The sequence below is a fragment of the Amblyomma maculatum genome, chromosome 1 (genome assembly GCF_055883805.1).
Source record: "Amblyomma maculatum isolate TAMU_Amacu chromosome 1, ASM5588380v1, whole genome shotgun sequence".
Classification (NCBI taxonomy): Eukaryota; Metazoa; Arthropoda; class Arachnida; order Ixodida; family Ixodidae; genus Amblyomma; species Amblyomma maculatum.
The window spans coordinates 201725280-201744021 of record NC_139344.1 but is presented as its reverse complement, the minus strand read 5'-3'; the positions used below and the strand labels follow the sequence as shown (position 1 = coordinate 201744021).

General features: G+C 45.3%; 1 protein-coding gene across 1 annotated transcript in view; it reads left to right on the top strand.

The window, feature by feature from the left end:
* The first annotated feature begins 16788 nt into the window (after nt 1–16788).
* The window catches only part of LOC146205361 (uncharacterized), a 107092-nt gene continuing 105138 nt past the window's right edge, over nt 16789–18742 (top strand). Inside the window, exon 1 of the mRNA XM_084590021.1 lies at nt 16789–16952. The gene's annotated coding sequence lies outside the window, so the exon portion shown is untranslated. The remainder of the gene's footprint in view (nt 16953–18742) is intronic.

The following is an 18742-nucleotide window of genomic DNA, read 5'->3' as shown; positions in this document are numbered from 1 at the left end:
ATTACCTTGTGCGCATGTGAGCGGACATTGTGTGTCGAATTGTTATGTATCTGCATGCCACGCCGAAAATGTACTGCATGAGCGCCACACGCGCCATTATGAAATGATATAACCTCTTTGACAATGTATTATTTGTAGTTTTACGCGCATTTTATTCTATTGTCATTACAGTGTCACTACTTGTCACATGTCCTTCGATTGCGCGTGTATTTAAGCGGAAAGCATAGGCTGCTCTGCGCATTCCTTGACGAAGGCCGGGCCCCGGCCGAAACGTCGGAAATGAACCTTTGTTTTTGTTTGTGCGCCCCTACCTCATCTGATACATATTTCTGGATCCTGGAAGACTTTTATGAAACACACACACACACACATATATATATATATATATATATATATATATATATATATATATATATATATATATATATATATATATATATATATAATATCTGTGTGTGTGTACAGACAGACCGACAGACAGACAAGTGGGTATTTATTGCATTGATGGACAGACGTCGCAAGAGGCCGAAAGACAGCAATGCCACAACTCGTGGGACATTCCAGTGTCTCCGCTGGTCCTTTAAACGTTAGTATTTCTGTGTGAAAACAACGTATAAACTTTGTCTATAAGGCATCAAGGATGCATGAGGGTGAAGAATTCCACGTAAATTTCGTAAGTAAACTACGCGCGTCGACAACCAATTTTGATGTGAACAGCAGCACAGCACTTTTTCCTCAGCTATTCACTTTAAAATGGCTGAAATCAGTGCTCGGTTCGAATCAAGTGGTTTGAATAAAGTAGTGGAAAAACTTTAATTCCGTAGCCTTAAGAAATCTTGCTGCCGAACAAATATGTTAACACATCTATAAAGAGTCAGGGAATCAATGTTTACTGCAGACAATAATTCGATGGCATTGTCCACAGTATCCCTTAAGGGACCAGTAAATGCCGTTCGCTAAAGTAAAGCTAGCTAGCAATAGATATTTCTCTGCTCGTCACTAAACCTCAAGAATTTTCGGGCTAGCTTCATTTGTATAGGAGATATCGGCGATTAAAATGAGCTTCTTCTGTCATGCCTCAACTCATAAACTCCAAGTCACAGCAACAAATAAAGAAAATATCCTGGGGACATCGCCCGTGCTTAAGACATCATCAGTAATTGGATTTTTCATTCTTTTTGTCTGCAATAACAGACCTGGAACTCGAAGCGTGGCAGCTACCGAAAGAAAGATACGGACAGAGATAACTCGGAACCTTGTGCGCTTCGCTCGCGCACTCCCGAGGGACACGGTACATATACGACTTGCGCAGCCTGCCTGCTACGCTATGGGGTCCGTAGCTGCGGCCATTGGCCGCCTCTGGTGGCATGTCGCTCACAATGGCATCACCATGGTCGTGACATAGCTTGTTGGTAAATAGTTCCAAAAGCCGCCACTACGTGGTAACGAATCGACCCGCGAATAAAAAAAAAAAAAAAGGCGGTTTCTTAAAAATGATAATAAATCGCTGGCGGCATAACAAGAAGTTATAAGAAAATGCTCGAAAGCATTCGTTCTATACATTGAATAAATTTAGCAGTACTTTGTGCACTGCTTTTCTAATTCATCTAACTCTTATTGGACAATGGTAAAAAATTGGCATTTTTTTTTTGTTATTTCTTCCATTATTTTTACTCGAAAAATGGGTTGTTTACATTGCCACGCAACAAAAAAGAAAGTGAAACTAGGTAAATATTTTATTTATAACACAAAATTTAAAATGGAACTACTCCCCGCTGTGGTGGTGCAGTGGTTAGAACACTCGACCCCAGTGCCTAAGGATGAGAGATCGAATTTCGGCCAGGGCGGCCGCTTTTCGAAAGAGGTGAAAAGCAAGGTGCCCGTGTGCTGTGCGAGGTCAGTGCACGTTAAAGGACCCCAGGTGAGCGAAATCTCCGGAGCCCTCCACTACGGCATCTCTCATAGCCTGAGTCGCCTTGGGACGTCACCCCATAACCAAACCAAACTAAACCAAATGGAACTGCAGTCGTACCTCGTTAATAGGGACACTTTGGTTTCCGAGAGAATTTGTCCATCGAACGATTTATCCGCAGTAAAGAAACACGGTCAAAAATAAATTCAGAAAAAAAAAATATCACGCGGTGATTGGAATCTTCTGTGCATAGTGGTGGCCAATGAAGTTGAAATTAGGCTAAATTTCGGCAGCTCCAAGCTCACTATCATGGTTGCCGTTATGCTTGAAACAACGTGATGCAGCTTCGCACGTCTTTTTATCTAGGATACGCTGGGTGGCGTCTCATAGCTAGGTCACCTAAACTACCCGCTGCTCACCCCCCCCCCCCCCCTCCCTACCCAGTTACTGACAGCAGCTAAATTTGGCTTTGTCTGAAGAATAAACAGCACATAGAGTGTTCTTCATAGGCATTCGTGCAATACTGCAAACGGCAAGTGGCATCGACTTGACAACTTTGCACTTCAATATAATTAATTAACCTTCAAAGGAAAGGACCACCACGCACTTTTACGCTTCACTTCTCTGACGTGCTGTGCTCGAAAGCAAGAAATGAAACATTTGACTGGGGAAATAAAGATTTGGCTCTCATTGCCGTCTTTTTTAACACGACGGAAATGTACGGCCGTCAAAGGACTCTCTGCATTTTTCTTCCAGTCTATTGAGCGGACAATGTGCTTCCACATTAACGAAGTCAATTCGAGTAGTCCATATAGCGGGGTCATATTAACGAGTCACTACTGTATTTGGCAGTGGTATGAAAGTTGCTTCCGAAACTGAAACTTGCGGAAAATATGGGAAATATTTATGAATTTAAACTTGAACGCGAAAAGAAAAATTCAGAAACGCAAAAAATGTTGCTTGTTTTACTGCACAGAGCACCTCGAAGTTCCAATGCTTGGCCTGACAAGTCTCTCGATCGATCGATAAAAGACTTTTGCTTTCGAAGGTTGGAGGTGGGGGGGGGGGGGGGGGGGGGGGGGGGAGGGGGGAGGGGGGAGGGGGGTTGTTACTCTATTATATAATACGCTTGAAACTGAATCATTTACGCTAAAAGAACAGATTTGGAATCGTAATTATAGCATTAGAGAGATTTGAAATTATTATTAAAAATAGCGGGGCAGGTGAATGGACTTGTTACGAAACGGTGGTTTTCATGGTTCTCTAACTGCCTCCGTAATAGGGGCGGAGAGAAGGCGACACGCACCGAAGTGGACACCGTCGCTCTCGAGGGTAAGCGGGCGCCAGCCGGTGCGGCAATGGTTCGGTCCGATGCTGAAAGAGGGCGCCAGCTGGCCTATCTTTCTTTAGATCTCCAATACGCGCGTGGTTCCTAGCCCGCGGAAGAAACGCCGTTGCGAGGCAGCGATTCGACGCATGGTTCGACTTCCGGCGGCAAATTGAATTGCCCCAGCCAAGGTTCTTTCGTTCTCTCTTCTATTCTTCTGATCCTGAAAACAATTACGAGGTCGACGTTTCATTTATTCGTGATTCATTTTATCTCCTTATCTATGCAACGGCATGACACAGCACAGGCGACCGGTTCGCGAGCCGCGCTTTATCGTGAAGAGTTATGCAGCGTTCAATTCATCCGCGCCTTGACTCCGCTCATTGCTTGTGAAACCGTTTCATCGAATCGAGACATCACAGCCCTGCCCTTGGGGCTTCCTGCCTCTCGGACGCAATTACGGGCGATAATGAGCTTTTCTTGGATCACCTCGACGGCAGGCTGTTGTGAAACGCACTCCGCGGCCAACGACGAGGCTCTAAGCGCGTGCTCTGTTCCAAGAAGAGTCAAAGCAGAAGAGGGCGATGATACAACGGTAGCTCCACGTGGCAGTGAGACGAGAAAACGCGCACGTCTATCCATCGTACATGCTTTCATAAACTCGAATCAAAGATCAGAGCAGCCGCGGCCATGAGAAGTACCGCCTGCCCGCCGGTCAAGTGTAGTGCACCCTGATTACGGAACCTTCCCTCCGTTCACCAGTTGAGAACCTCGGCACTGTTTACCGCTAGCCTGAATTACGTATTCAAAATATTCCACGCGTGCATGAGAATACACGCACACATCAAACGCTGGTTTCTTGCGACCCATCCATTCAGGAGAGAAGACCGCGAATTATGCATGGCTCATGAGAATAAAAAAAAAAATGGCAACGTTCACACTCGCTCCGCAGGTGCCGGCTCATCAATAGCTTGCGTAAACATTGTCGCTTGTTCTAAATCTCTACGCCTTTCAACCCTTTATAAATTTCATTCATACACGAAACGGTTAAGCTTCCCCCGTGAACACAGTGAGAGGGATATACCGCTCTTATATTTCTTTGTTACTATATTCATAACCCTATAACCCTTATGCGGATGTGAACTATACCTGCGGCGCTTCGCCAGAGCGAGGGCGCTCGTGCCTCAAACTGTACATGCTATGAAGGATTCTCCAACAAAAAGGTAAGAAAAAACGGCTCAAGAGATGATCAACGTCAACTTCAGTAACCAAAACGTGTCATTAGTCTCTTAGTTTGCACACGCGTTCTCTGCGCTTGTGCTGCCGATAGCTTTGGCAGGGTTGCGAAGAGATTTCATACAGCTACAGCTATGAAAGGGTAAATGTGCATGAAGTTTATTTCCTCCCAACGTGTGCGTGGCGCTCCGTAGAGCTTCCTAAGTCGGACCGGAACTCTCAAAAGCGACCATGAAACGGTGTTTATTAAGGCTAGGAAAAGCACACCAATGACCGGTATTTCGTCGCTCGTCACCTCACGGCAGAAATTTTCATCCCAGCTTGACTAGCACCGGATATATCGGTGATCATAAACGATGCTCCTCTCTCCTCTTCCCTATTCTCCATTCAAAACGCGCCAACGCGCAAGAAGAAGAAGAAGAAGAAAAAACAACAACTATGGAGGCGATAAGTTCACCTTACTTGAATGCAATAGTATTGCAATATTGTTGCAATATGTAGGTTTCTTTTAGTGCGGCCTAGCGTGTTATTTGTAGTTGTTGTTTTTTTCGCACGTATTGTAGGTTGATGAGCCAACCTTGTATACCTACGCCGCTCTGAGCCATATACCTCATGACCAGTGCACTTCCCAGCTCCAAACTGATAGAGCGCGCCTGCAAACTTGGCTTGTGATGTGGTCTCATGACATCAACTCCTCGGCAAACAATCACTGCTCACCTATGTCACCTACCCATTGCCCCCTGCTAGAGTATTGGCCACGTCTGAAAGACGACGCTCATTTTCGCCCGCGTAGACATTTTTAGTGCTGAAGCGTTAATAAATTAACGAAGGAATAAAATTAATAAATCCCGACTGCGCCCCGCCGCGCCACGTCAAATTCACGTCACCAGATGAGGAAGCTCGCCCATATCTCCCCCAGAAACTATACGTCAATGGGGCAGGGACAGCTGAAATGCACTCTCAAGTAAGTACAGGGGTATGTCAAAAGCCCAGGTCAGAGGTTCTGCTTGGCCAGCATATTCTAGTACTTGAGATCCTATTAAAGCTATCAATTATCCCTGAGGTTAGTACAATGCTTCTTCTCTACAGATATTTTCAGATTTTGGGGCATTGTAGCTGCTTATATATATATATATATATATATATATATATATATATATATATATATATATAATGCTCAGAAGCAGACCCTGGGGCTAGGAATGTTTTTACTACCCCTGTACGTGTTTTCCAAATTGATAGTGGGGGTCAATGTGCAAAAATTATTTGCCCACAAAACTAATCTAGCTCCGCTTCACGCCATTGAGCCCGATTCCTTTTCGGCGTGGTGGAAATTTTGTGGCGAGAAGGCAGACTTATAGCACATGGGATGGACTTGTCAGAAAAATAGCAGTATTCACCTAATAAATCAGCCTATGTGGGAAGGCTGGCAGGAGGCCGTGTCCAGCTCGGACCTCGAATACAGTGCTCTATATTTTGGAGCACTGTACCTCGACAAACAACGAGGCCTCGTCGAAAGAGCACGGACAGCAACTTCCACCAACGGTGTCCCAGACTTAGGACGCCATCAGCTTTCACCTTGTCTAAACTGTTGTGGCTCTAAATAAACGTTTTTACCACCACCCATACCATCATCACCCACGCCAAGCTTCGAAATTTGACTTGAACTCTTACAAAAATACCACCGTCGCGGATCTACATGCAATAGCATATGAATTTTCAATCGTTTCAGGGTCCCTTTAATCTGAAAAGGATCCAGGTAGCAGAAGTATTGTAATACAGTTTACCTTCAGCCGTTCCAGCTATATTTTCATGGGTGTTCCTCTCTCGACAATGAACAGACGATACACGTGCTCAATATATTATGCCTTCGTTCTTTTTCTTTTCTGTGAGGGGCCCACAATTTGTTCTGGCACACTAATGAAAAACAAGCACAGGTTTATTCAACTTTTTACTGGACACTTTTCCATTTTACGATCACCCCGTTCTTTTCCGAAACTCAGGTGGTTGTCCGATTTGCTCTATTTCAAACATTCATCCCTCACAGAAGGTATAGCTTAAGTGTCCGTTTTATCTGTGCAGTTTTAATTTCTTTGCAAACAGCTTTCGCGGCGTATACCATGAGGCAATAAAGGTTTTGCTATATGTATTTGAGAGAATTCAACTTGTGGACGCTGTACCTGGGTGCCGTTAAATAGATGCGGTGACAATAGTACCAAATATACACCTCTGACTTTTTTGACATTTTAATAGCCCCTGATATAATGTAGGTACGTGTTCCATCCCTGAATCCCCGTGCAGTGTTGTGTGAGAGTTAAGCGAGAGTAGGTAGCCTTTCTCTGCACCATAGCTTGATCGCAGAAATTTCAATATATATTGAAAGGATCTCAGAAGCAACTATGAATTCCAAACATTATGTTAGCTACAGCCACTAAGTCCTGCATGAATCGATTCCCGCACATGCAACAGGGCATATTTATGGACAACTCTTTGATAGGGCGGTTGGAGGTGGAATAAGATGGTTGATTGCACAAGGAATCGATTGTGTAAGCACAATCAATGTCTTGTGCATTCTTTGTCTAAAAAATGATGGGTGGAGGTGGATTTAAGGGGGCGAAAAGTTTTCCCCTTTGCCCCGTTCAAGAGCGAAATATTACAAAGGAAAACAATGCCACCCCCCCCCCCCTCCCTCTCTTATGTTTTTTTGTTAGACGAAATATGTCTAGAAATTACGGAGTCCGAAAGGGACCGCATCTCTCCCCTTCTCTCGCTCCAAAAATAGAGGACATGGCAGTTTCTTTGAGGAAAATTTCTGGCTTGGCAGAAGTATATGAACGCTCTTCGGGAGGCAATTACGCAAAGCAGAAGAAACGGGACAAGCGCTCTAGAAAAGGCATACAAACGAATCTACTCGAACTGTACTGTATCAACGCTAGTAATCGGGTACGTTGATGAGGTTATCTTTATCTCTCTCTCTCTCTCTCTCTCTCTCTCTCTCTCTCTCTCTCTCTCTCTCTCTCTCTCTCTCTCTCTCTCTCTTTTTTTTTTTTTTTTTTTTAGCAGCACACATTAGCAGTTATCTAGTTTCTTTTTGTTTGTCTATCGTTTGTTCTCATGCTTTTTTGTAAAAAAATGGTGGGGATGGGGCGAGGCATGTGACAGTTGCCTCTTCGTTTCTCTCTTTCCTTTTCCTAAATCCACCCCTCTAGTGCTCGGTAAACATGCGCTGTCTTGCACATGAATCTGAAGGTTTGTTGCACGGGACTACTGTCTCGGTCGCCTAAGGCAAAGACGTCGCGCGGGAAGTTTTGGCAAGAACAAAGGTTATGCAAGTATAGATAGTCTGATCGTTCTGGGCCAGTGGAGGACATTCGTTAATGTTCCTTCACGCGACTTGTGATCTAAGAGCAGTGCATTGTGCTTCACTGCACGACTACTTGTAGCCTAGCGGAAGCCATCTGCGCAGGCGCGAGACGACAACCTAGAGATGAGAGCGAGTAGCACGCATGAATGTCACGTTATCGACCGAAGCGTAAGACTATGAGATAGACAGAGAGCGGGAAATAGTTTTATAGTGTCATACACCTGATTGATAGAGGCGATATGATCTTGGAGATGCGGTGACGAGAGGCATGTATAACAGGAGACGGCTGAATGAAAACGAAAGTTGGGAGTGCGTGCACGAGGTGAGAGGGCCGTATACCGGGACTGCATTCAATGCATTCACAGACACTGCCGAGAAAACGCCTTCCTAAAGCTAAAGTGCATCTGGACACTGCGAATTTTGTTTTCAAATTGAGTACAAGTACGTACCCTACGTCGTACAATTTTGTTCCTTGGATAGAGCGCAGTTATCTTCGCAACTATAGGTTTTTGGGAAAGTATACGACATCGTGCAGGATGCCGAGCCCCGCTTCACGCGCGCGCCACAGCTTACATGGGAGAGGTTACGAGGCTGTTCGTACGTTATTCAACTAAATATTGTAACAGTAGAGATCAATGACCCAATAAAAATAATGCATCATATAATTTCGTCATGAAACATCACAAAACGGCGACTTTTGGAGGACAGTTATGGCTGTCGTAGCGTTCATCAATGTTTGCCGAAACTGACCCTATATAATTAGCGATGCACCGCTACAAGCGACTGGGTTGACACACCATCTGGCATAGATTTCAGCGAACGCTTTTGAAAGTTATTAAATATAGTGAGCTCCAAACAACAACAAATATATCTTCGAAAACACTGCACTCCGCGGCGGGCGTAATTTGGCGAAAATCCTCAATCTGCATTAAAAAAAATAAACTAAATTTCATTAATTACACTCTTTCATGGACCCATTCTAAGGGATGGGGGAAAGGAGGGGGAATGTATTGCCAAGTTACCCTTCACATTGGCACTCTACTCCTCAAGTGCCCATGAATACATTGGACAATGTGAGGCCATGCCAGTTTTTGAAACGAAGAACTCGTTTTCAAAAGCTCCGGAGCGCAAAGAAACCTGGCGCATTTTTTTCGCACATCAAAAGAGAAACTGGCCGCATTAGACGCGCAGAAAGTTCAGGGACGACGCTGCATCTACTGTTGACGTGTGGCAGCGGCTAGGGCGCCAAACGTGAACTTCATTCTGAACTAGCCGTGTTTACATGAATGCGACAGCTAACGCATCGCATCGCATCGCACCCGGTATACTATAGCGCATCGCATTCATGTAAACATGGGTAATGCGCTAGGAACGCCCATCGCATTAATGTGCCAGGCAGGGCCGGATTGAGAGGGGTAAGTCGACTTTATCCGTGCATGTAAATCCGGTCGCATCGTAATAAGGACAACATGGCGGCGTCCGTCCGGCGAAGCGGCGCGGATGCTCGCCTCACCACCAGTTCGTAACTGCCGCTCCACTGTGTCTCGCGTTCGCTGCAAACGAGTGGTGAACGAAGCTTTTTATTTGTCTTAAGATGCCTGCACCACGCAATTCTGGCTACAAAACGCCTCAAATTTTAAGGTAGCTGCTGGAATCGGGCAGGTGATAGTTTAGTCAGCGTTGTTGGGCGCAGTGGACAGAAATCGCGGAATATTCAAATGCTTTCGAGTTGGACAAACATAGAAGTATTTAATTTCGCTTTATACGCTGTTTTGGTATTTATTAAAGCTTTACTTTTATTCTGGTATGTATAAAATAAATATTAAACTAATTTGAAAATTTTACAACCTGGTGCCACCAACACTTTCGATATGCGACACCGCGTGCCGCCACCACCGCGGTAGAGATGATGCGCCACATGTAAACGCTGTCGCATCGCATTACCGTGAGGCGCTACGAAATGAGATGCGATGCGATGCGCTACTGTCGCCTTCACGTAAACGTGCCCTGTCACGAACGTTGGTTTGTTGCGTCGCTTGGTGCAAGGAGTATGACAGTCATCGCCGACTGCATTTTTGAGAGAAAAGAGCAAAAAAAAAAAAAAAAACAAACAAAAAAAAGCGCATGATACTGCACAGTAGAAAAACAGTTCAAATGTGGCGCTCTAATCACTGCTATACGTCATCAGTGGACGTCAGGTCACGTTCCCGGCAAGTTGCCTGCATGAGCTAAGTTTCAGTTTTATGCGGGAAAATGCGCCTGATACATCCGCGCTCAAAGGTTTAGAGAATGTCTTTTTCTTCGTTTTAAAACCTGATATGACATCCTCTTTCTCGAGCTTTTGTATTTCGGGCTTGCTCTAATAACCCAACTCAGTTAAAGAAAAAATAATTAAGTAATTTCGGTTAAATGGTCTCATAATTTGACTATTTTTTTACAGCAAACGACGCCCTGGGCGGTAGAGGGTATTTTCATTTGTGAACTGGGGCGTCGGTGTGCTAGAGAGTCCAATACTATTCGACGAAGTGGGACTGCGTCCAAGGCAGCAGATGAGGCTCAAGAATTTTCTTCAGGTATGTACATGTCTGTGTAAATCTTCGCTCCTTTTGGCAAAAACAAAAACAAACAAACAAAAAGTGTGTGTCCAGTTTGTATCAGCAGCGCGCACACAACCTGGAAAAAAAGAGGAGATAGGACAGAGAGCTGAACTTTCAACTTTATTTCAAGAAAGACTGAAACCTGCACTTATATACAGATGCCGGGTAAAAAGCCACCAAGAGAATAATCAAAGTGACGGTGAGGACGCGCAATCAAACTGGTAATCACACGTTTTCTTTTCGGATAACAAAAGATGCACCATCGCTAAAAACCACAAGACAGTGAATTCCATGACGCACAGCACAAATGTCCAAAGGATGGAAAAACAGGGCTGAGATGCGCAAGGATGACAAATGCAAAAAAAAAAAAAAAAAAAAAAAAGGTTGAGGGCGCAATGATGTTAGAAGATGGCACGGTGAGAAGACGGTGAAAAGATTAGCGGAACGAGGGATGAGCGCCAACAATTACACGGATAGAACGAAAAAAGAGCACCATATGAAGGGGGCCTCTAAATACCAGTCCAGTGGCGGATACCCTGCCCAAACCATCACAGATGTCAGATGGGAGTTTCGCGAAATTTTGCGACCAGCTGCATCAGCAAGTTGTGGCGTCGAACCAAGTACACGTGAGTTCTGGGTGTTTTGATGTGCCTTTGCCGTGAAAATTTTCGCATTGGTGAAGACTATGGCCCGCACCAACAGCAGCCGGCATTTTTTTTTTTTTTTTTTAGCCTTCCCTCTCTCTGTGCTTCCGCAAGACCATGTCTTTTCTGCAGCTTGTAGGGGACCATTTTTAGGTCATTCAGCGCTTGGGCCAGTCTTCTTGTGCTCCTCCGTGGGTGCCGCTCAATTTTTTTTTTTTTTTTTTATTGCGAGGAGTGGTTACCGTGACAGTACGACCACTGCGGGGTCGGTCCTGAAGTGTGCGGCGGTGCAAATTCCCGATGAGCAATCTTGCGCTGAATTTTGAGAAGTTTGACTAACTCAGAAAGCGTGTGTCCCGCATCCCACAGCGACAAGATTGCGGGTCGATGCTGGCTAGGGCTTGCTATGATTTGAAAAATGTGAACACGATCATAAAAAAAAAAAAAGCACTCGAAATTGTGTAAATGAATATTACTAAGAACGATGTGAAAAAAATGTTTATATTAGGAGGAACAGTTGTGGATCGGATCAAAGTGTGTGACAGTAATTATGCCTGATCCGGTAAGCATATCTGCCCTTTTTTGGGGAGAGGATGTAATATTTTGGGAATATATTGGCCATTCAAATGAATATCCGATCCCAATGCCCAGAAGCTTTGGACACACTCTGTGAAAGAGTTTTTTAGCGTAACGTTTCTTTTTTATTTTTTAATATATTCACCAACTGCCCCGAAACAAATAACATATCCGGAGGTCCACCCTCGACTGGTTCGTTCTTTAAAAAATAATAAAAAAAAACGCCCTCTATTGTTGCTGTTCTTTTATCTAAGTGTTAATTATACTGGTGAGCGCAGGAGGAAATTTATACGCAAAACTTTTTATAGGAAGCTTAGACCTTTCATATCAATACGCTCATAAAAGTATCTTAAAATACTCACTGCCTGACAGTTATTTTAAAAAACGCAGCCTTTTGGCTTTTATACGTCAGCTCTACTTACACTGTTATATATATATATATATATATATATATATATATATATATATATATATATATATATATATATATATATATATATATATATATATATATATATATATACTTATATAAAATCTAAATATACAGCTCATCTGTGGGCTGCTGCACAGAAACATTGGAAAGAGTAGTTTAGGAGTGCAGCCATGCAAAATGTGATGTCACAAATTCTATAAGGATGTAATTAGGGATAGGAAATCGCCTGCAGATATCAGGGGCTCCACACTCGTACCAGCCATTCCCCTACGTTTTAAGGTAGTATATCCTTTTCTTTTTTTGCAGAATTGCATAATGGTGCAAATTCTTTTTTTTTTTTTTTCTCCGTGTCTTTCCGTCCTAGCGGCTTTTTGCAATCGCTTCGCAGGGTGATAAAGAGTGGGGCTCACCAAGTGCATGAACATTAGTATTGAAGAAGCGTGCGCATTAGCGGTCATCAGCATGTATACGACGATAACAGTTCCTGCATTGTATGCTCTTAATTTGGCACTCATGCGCGCTTCATTAAAAGAAAAGGTTCCTGCCCCTCCACCACACATACAAATTCCCGTTCATGGCCTTTGCAACGTTAGTTTCGCCACTAAGTGATATTCGTGACCTGCGAATAGTACAAGCGATGATGTCAGTTAGCATTCGATGCACATGCCGTGCTGCCATCAATTTTAGATTACGCCCCAAGAAATTAAACATGAGAATGAAAGCGCAGTTCTTCGGAAGCTACAATGTTACCAGCTGAGATTATCAGCTTTTTTTCTTTTTCTGATGTTTACTTTTACATCTGCTCTTTCCTCGTGCATAGATTTGAGGTAGGTTTAAGAGGTATATTGGGGTCCAATTTATATCCCCCTTCCCGCTTCACGTTTCCTTGAAGAACCTTGAAAAAAATAAAATAAGGGAGGGGGGGGGGGGGGGGGGAATCGGAGTAAGACGATCAGTGTTGCTTTAATTGATGCAAAACCAGGAATAAATTTTATAACTATAGACAGCGTCGATCACAGCACAGCTCGAAATTTAAACCATGCTTATAAAGACGAGTTCGCCCTAAGGAATGGGAAAGACGTCTAAACAAAGCCCCTGGGGAGCTCGATTTTATCAAACTTGTACGAATGAACTGTCGAAACTCAACATTCCACAGAGCACGCACACATATATAAAGCCAAGCGCCCTGAACGCTTGGTGTATATAATAGCAAAAAACAAAAACAAAAAAATCTAGTACTTGTCTTGTTGCATTCAAAGAGGAGAAACAAGTACGATGTGCAACGCGAAGATTATTTGCCCTTGTATGACCACAAAGCTAAACATAAAGACCTGAAATATCTTAACATTTCAGCGGGGATTTAGCGTGAGGGCTGTGATTCTGTAACTATATAGGAATGGAATTTTTTTAATAGTTTGTAGAAGCAATAAATTTTTAAATGCATGTATATAGTAAAGAAAGCTCCTGACAGCTTTTATGAATAAATTTAGCAGCCTCTTTGCCAAATAAATAAATAAATTCAGTCGATGGGGATCAAAAAATGCTAAGAGGTCAAAAAAAAAAAAAAAAGCATGCTCCTGCATTCAGCATGGACCATGGCTACACTACTCAGCGCTATAAAATATAAGGCTATATATGTAAATAATGCAGTTTGCATTTCGCTTGGCGGAAAGTGACACAGAATGCTATATATGGGGAGCGGCAAAGTTTTCGCTCATGACAAATGACAACGATCGCCTCATTTGCCCAACAAAATGTTTCATGCAGAGCTATGGTGATTTTATAACAATTTGTTATAAAACAAACAGATAACACAAGTTATAATAATTAGCAGTGGCAATAAGTGGCTCCAGAATTGGAAGGACGCCATGCTCACTGCTTTGTAGATTTCATCAAAATTCCGTGTTTCTCCTTTTTTTTCTTTTTTTTTTTTGCATCTTATCCTATGACGAAATATTCTCATCCTCCAGATGTGATTGAATAGCTATGGAGGAGGAAGAGGATAAAAACTGCTTCGATTTACGAACCAAGAAGAGATCGGGATGGGCCGCGACTAACCCCCGCCAAGTCCGAGTTTACTATAGAAGCACTCGAAGAGGTGGGGAGAACGTATATGCTATAAGGATTCCTGCTACTAAGCATATATCTCAGGCTAGATTCTCGTTTAAGGAAACATCATTTAGGTGAAGGCGAGGAGAAAGCGCCTTTGTGAATACTCACATTTACCGGTACATTAAAAAAAAAAAAAAAAAAAAAAGAAGAAGAAGAAGACAACTTATGACGGAAATTCATATGCCGCCCGTCCAAAACGCTTGTTTCCTCTATAGCTCAGCTTTGGCACAAATCAATGATAAATATAGTGTTTACACCGGAGCCCTATTTGTTTCGCGAACTCTATATAGCCTGCCGCACGTCAAGCGTTTTGGAGTTATCATTGTTGAACGGCGGATTATAGGAATAAAATCTTTCAAGAAGTTTTCTCTGCACATTAAAAATCACCACATAAAAAATGGTGCATGCTTTTTGGATTCCTCTTTCCTGACATCGCGCTGAAAGAGCGCCAGATCGAACTCTGCTCCTATACCAACGCACACTGCAGTGACGCAGCAGTGACTAACCGCTATCTATTTGCTGTTTATAATAGCACTTGACCTCCAATTTGCCATGTTGTTTGAGGTGTATACTATACGCTACGGCTGCGTCATGATCCTGCGTGTGAATGCAAGAAGCTGCGTTCTGAGCATGCCAGGTTGATTTTCTTTTACTAAAAAAAAAAAAAAAAAAAAAAAAAAAAAGAGCGTGAATAACTCGTGCGAATAATTCTACTTTAAAAAGCGCCATTGGTAGCGTGCAAACGGAAACCAGCCGTTCTACCACAGATCGATAAAGAGATTTATTTTCAAATAGATATTTTATAAACGCCGGTTTACTGAGCACGAAGCGGTTCAGACATTTCCGAGGTAACGGCGGCATACACGAAACGCATATGATAGTATTATTAAGGTGTCCAAAAGTTAGCGATGCGGCTTGTGCGCAGATCAGAAGCACTGGCTTTTTCTTAGTCGACTGCAGAGCGATAAAAATTAAGCACTAAAAATTAGGCTCGTGGTTAAGCCTGAACTGCAGCTATATTCTCTCAGAGCAGTGTGACACAGAAGCATCAGATGGGTCAAGTTAGACTACCCTATTTTGAACCCTGCCCTCCCCCGCGGTAGAGAGCTATGGAATGGAAAATGATAGGCGCAACGTTAAAGGATAGGAAGCGTGCATGAGTGGGTCAGAGAAATAACTAAAGTTAATGACATTTTAGTGAAATCAAGAAGACGAAATGGGCATGTGCAGGGCATGTAGCGTGAAGAGAGGATAACCAATAGCCGAAAAGGGTAACCAGTTGGATACCAAGGGAAGGAAAGCATAGCAGGGGCGGCCGAAAGTCAGGTGCGTTGATGAGGTTAAGCTCGCAGGGGTTAAGTGGAAGCTTCTAAAGCACAGGACCGGGTTAATTGGAGGAATGTGGGAGAGGTCTTCGCCAGGCAGTGGGTACAGTCCCGCTGCTGATGCTGATGATGATAATGAGAATGCCCTACTTAGTTTTCTCCTCTGAGAGGAGATGCTAGCGTGTAGATCGCTATGGACAAGCGCACGTCAGAGACGACACCTTTTCGACTGGTTGGCACTTCTAACACGAATATAGCGTCAAATGGAAGCAAAAAAAAAAAAATAATAACGAATAAATTCACCGTGCATATGTCACTCCGTAAGCCGAACGCTAAACGAAAGGCCCTGGAAACGAGAGCAGAGGTAGCAATTGATTAGGGACTGCACTTCCATGCGAGGTGCGCATGCAAAAAGACCACGGCTCAGCATCTGGCTAGCGGGTTCGCGAAAACGATGAGCAGAAAGCCAAAAAAAGCCTGCCGACATCGGTCCCAGGCTGCAGCGGTTGGCGAGTACACACGGCGGACGGGTAGACGAGCCGAGTTATCTTGGCTTTGTTGGAGGAGAGGCTCGCAGCGGCCGCATGTACCGAGGGGACCAGGGAGCACACAAAAGCGGTATTTGCGCAAGTTGCCAGCCGCACATGTGCGGACAGGGATAAACAGGGTGACGGAACCGGGGGAGCAAAACCCCAGGACAGGGGCTAGCCACCGGGAAAAAAATGAAAGCCCCTTTGTGCACGACAGCCCCCGAACACAGGTCGTCGTGGAGACGCGGATGCCCTCTCGGCGGTTGGTGGCGCATGATGTTTAACCGGGGAGGCAGCAACAAAAAGGAACCTCCGAGGAGGAGGACAGCCAGGATCGGTTTTTGACAACTGGGTACCGATGTTGGCGCGGCTTGTCGACAGCCATGCTAATTTGTCGCCCTCTCTCGTGGACCCCTCCGCCGGCGGGGCTGCTCCGGGGCCGGCCCCTTGTATTATTATTACTTGCCAGACTAGTGCCCGGGATAATAGTTACACCGCGGCCGGCGCCAACTGCGCGTCGGCGGGCGGGCGTGGAGGCCAAGGCGGAGTTGCGCACAAAGCGCGGGCCGGGGCCGCCGGCAAGGCGGAGTTGAGCGGCGCGGAGGCCTGCGCCGCTGGCCGTGCCTGGTGGCCGCGCGCTGCCATTGGCCGCTGCCGCACCGCGCCGCCGCCCCGCGGCTCGGCTGGGAACTGGCCGCAGGGGAGAGGGAGCGCCAGACGAGATCGGGAGACTGCTCAGCGCGCCCAGCGGCCGCGTTTCTCTGCCGACGTGCGCGTGCGTGTGGCGTGTGCACGCGTGTGCCAGACCGACCCCTACGACAGCCATGGCCTTCCCTGGATTGCCCGCCGCCTAAACCAGCGCCTGCGGCGCGGACCAGCGTCGACGGAACTGCAAGGTAGGCCTGGAGCCACCGCCCCTCCACGTGGCCAGCGCAGCCTGCACGCTGCTATTTCGGTCGCCAAAATAGCAGTGCGTATGCAGCCGCCGCCTGTGTGTCTCGCCGCGACAACGTGCGATCAAGTGCCCGCTCGGCCCCGTTTGCTCAGCCCCTCGGGCGCTTGTCGACCGTTGTCGCGAACGCGCCGTTGGAACGCGCCAGCTGTGGCCGCGGTGTAAACAGCGCGGCCGTGCTCGCGAAGAGACCCTGGTTATTTCGAGCAGCTCGCTGCCGCGGCACGACACAGCTATGCAACAAATCTTGTCTTTCGTGAATGCCGACTTCACAAGCGATATATTACCTTGTGTCTGTGACTGATTCTGTCTGTTATGGAAACTCGGCAAGTGTGACCTCTAAGCGGTTAGAGAGCGCTGGAATGCGGATCGACTGCCACATTCCCGTGGCAGTCGTGCAGCAAAGAATCCCCTGATCTTGTTTGCCTTGTTGGTGCGCACGGATTCCTCACGAGCGTCGCTAGGTCCAGCCACAAATGTTTCGCAGTCATGTGTCAAGATGCGCGTGCCGTTGGTGAACATGATGTGACCACCCGTATCGTGTCAGCATGTCCACCCCAGAGAAAGTCTGTGTTAGAGTTTTGTACGTTAGACTACATTTATAACCAGCCTAAGTGATCCGTGTGACCTGGCGTGCATGCGCCCACTTCTCATTTCTCAGATTTTTGGGCTGTCAACTCTTGGTGCAGCAATGACGTTCTACCTTATTTCAACTCTTTATGCTTGCTTGGATACGCCCACTTGGCACTGTACATCAGGAGAAAGGTAGTCGCAGCCCTGAGCTTTATTCGTCAACCAGATGCTGTGTAACGAATGACGCTTTTAACTGACTTCACGTTTATAGAAAGCTCGTCAACTACGTTATGTAGTACATTCACCTGACGTGTTGAGCCTGTTCTGTACATGTACAGCCAACCGTTAGCTATCACATGCTGACGTGGACGCACTGTGCACGAGCAGATTACTGTATGAAAGGAAATACTAATGTCAGTTGCACTGCAGTGTTAACGGAGACATGTGGTGCACTGTATGTGATACCGGGACGGGCGAACAGCAACACTGTCATTTTCTCAGCTATCATATGCAGAGCGGCATCCGAGCGATTGACAGGACGACGATCCGGTCTGTGCGTTCACACACAGCGGATGGCGTCCTTCTCGGCTGGTGACAGGTGCTTGATGATGGAGAGATAACGTTTGAGGCATGCGGTTTGCCCATTTCAACAGTTGTAGAAATCAATGTCGACGATTCCCCTCTCCTTCAGCGCCGTCACAGTGGGATCCTGCAGTCAGGCTTGACATATTTACATGTACCGTAAGGCAAGCAGTGACTAAGTGACACTGACTGGCTTGTGGTTTAAGCTATATATGTTTCAAATTTGTTTTAAGATATTCACAAAAAAATGTAACCTGTATCCTCGATGTGTTTCATATGCTCATTTTCGGCGCATTAATGTGCTTGTCTGACTGCTGCTGCGCGTGGAGATAAGCACCTTAAACTAAGACCATAGGAGTAATTCGTTCGCAGCCAAACTATATGCGTGTACATGAGGACGCGACTGCGATATCACTGGTACACTATGACGAACTCATATTACGCACAAAGTAATTGCACTTTTTTTGAGCTTATGCTGTCCGCTGGCTCGACTGCTTTCGAAATGGCGTAGATGCTTTCCTTGAATTCCGAATTAGACAAAGTGAGATTTGTAGTTAGCCAGCAGCTCTGCACATGACC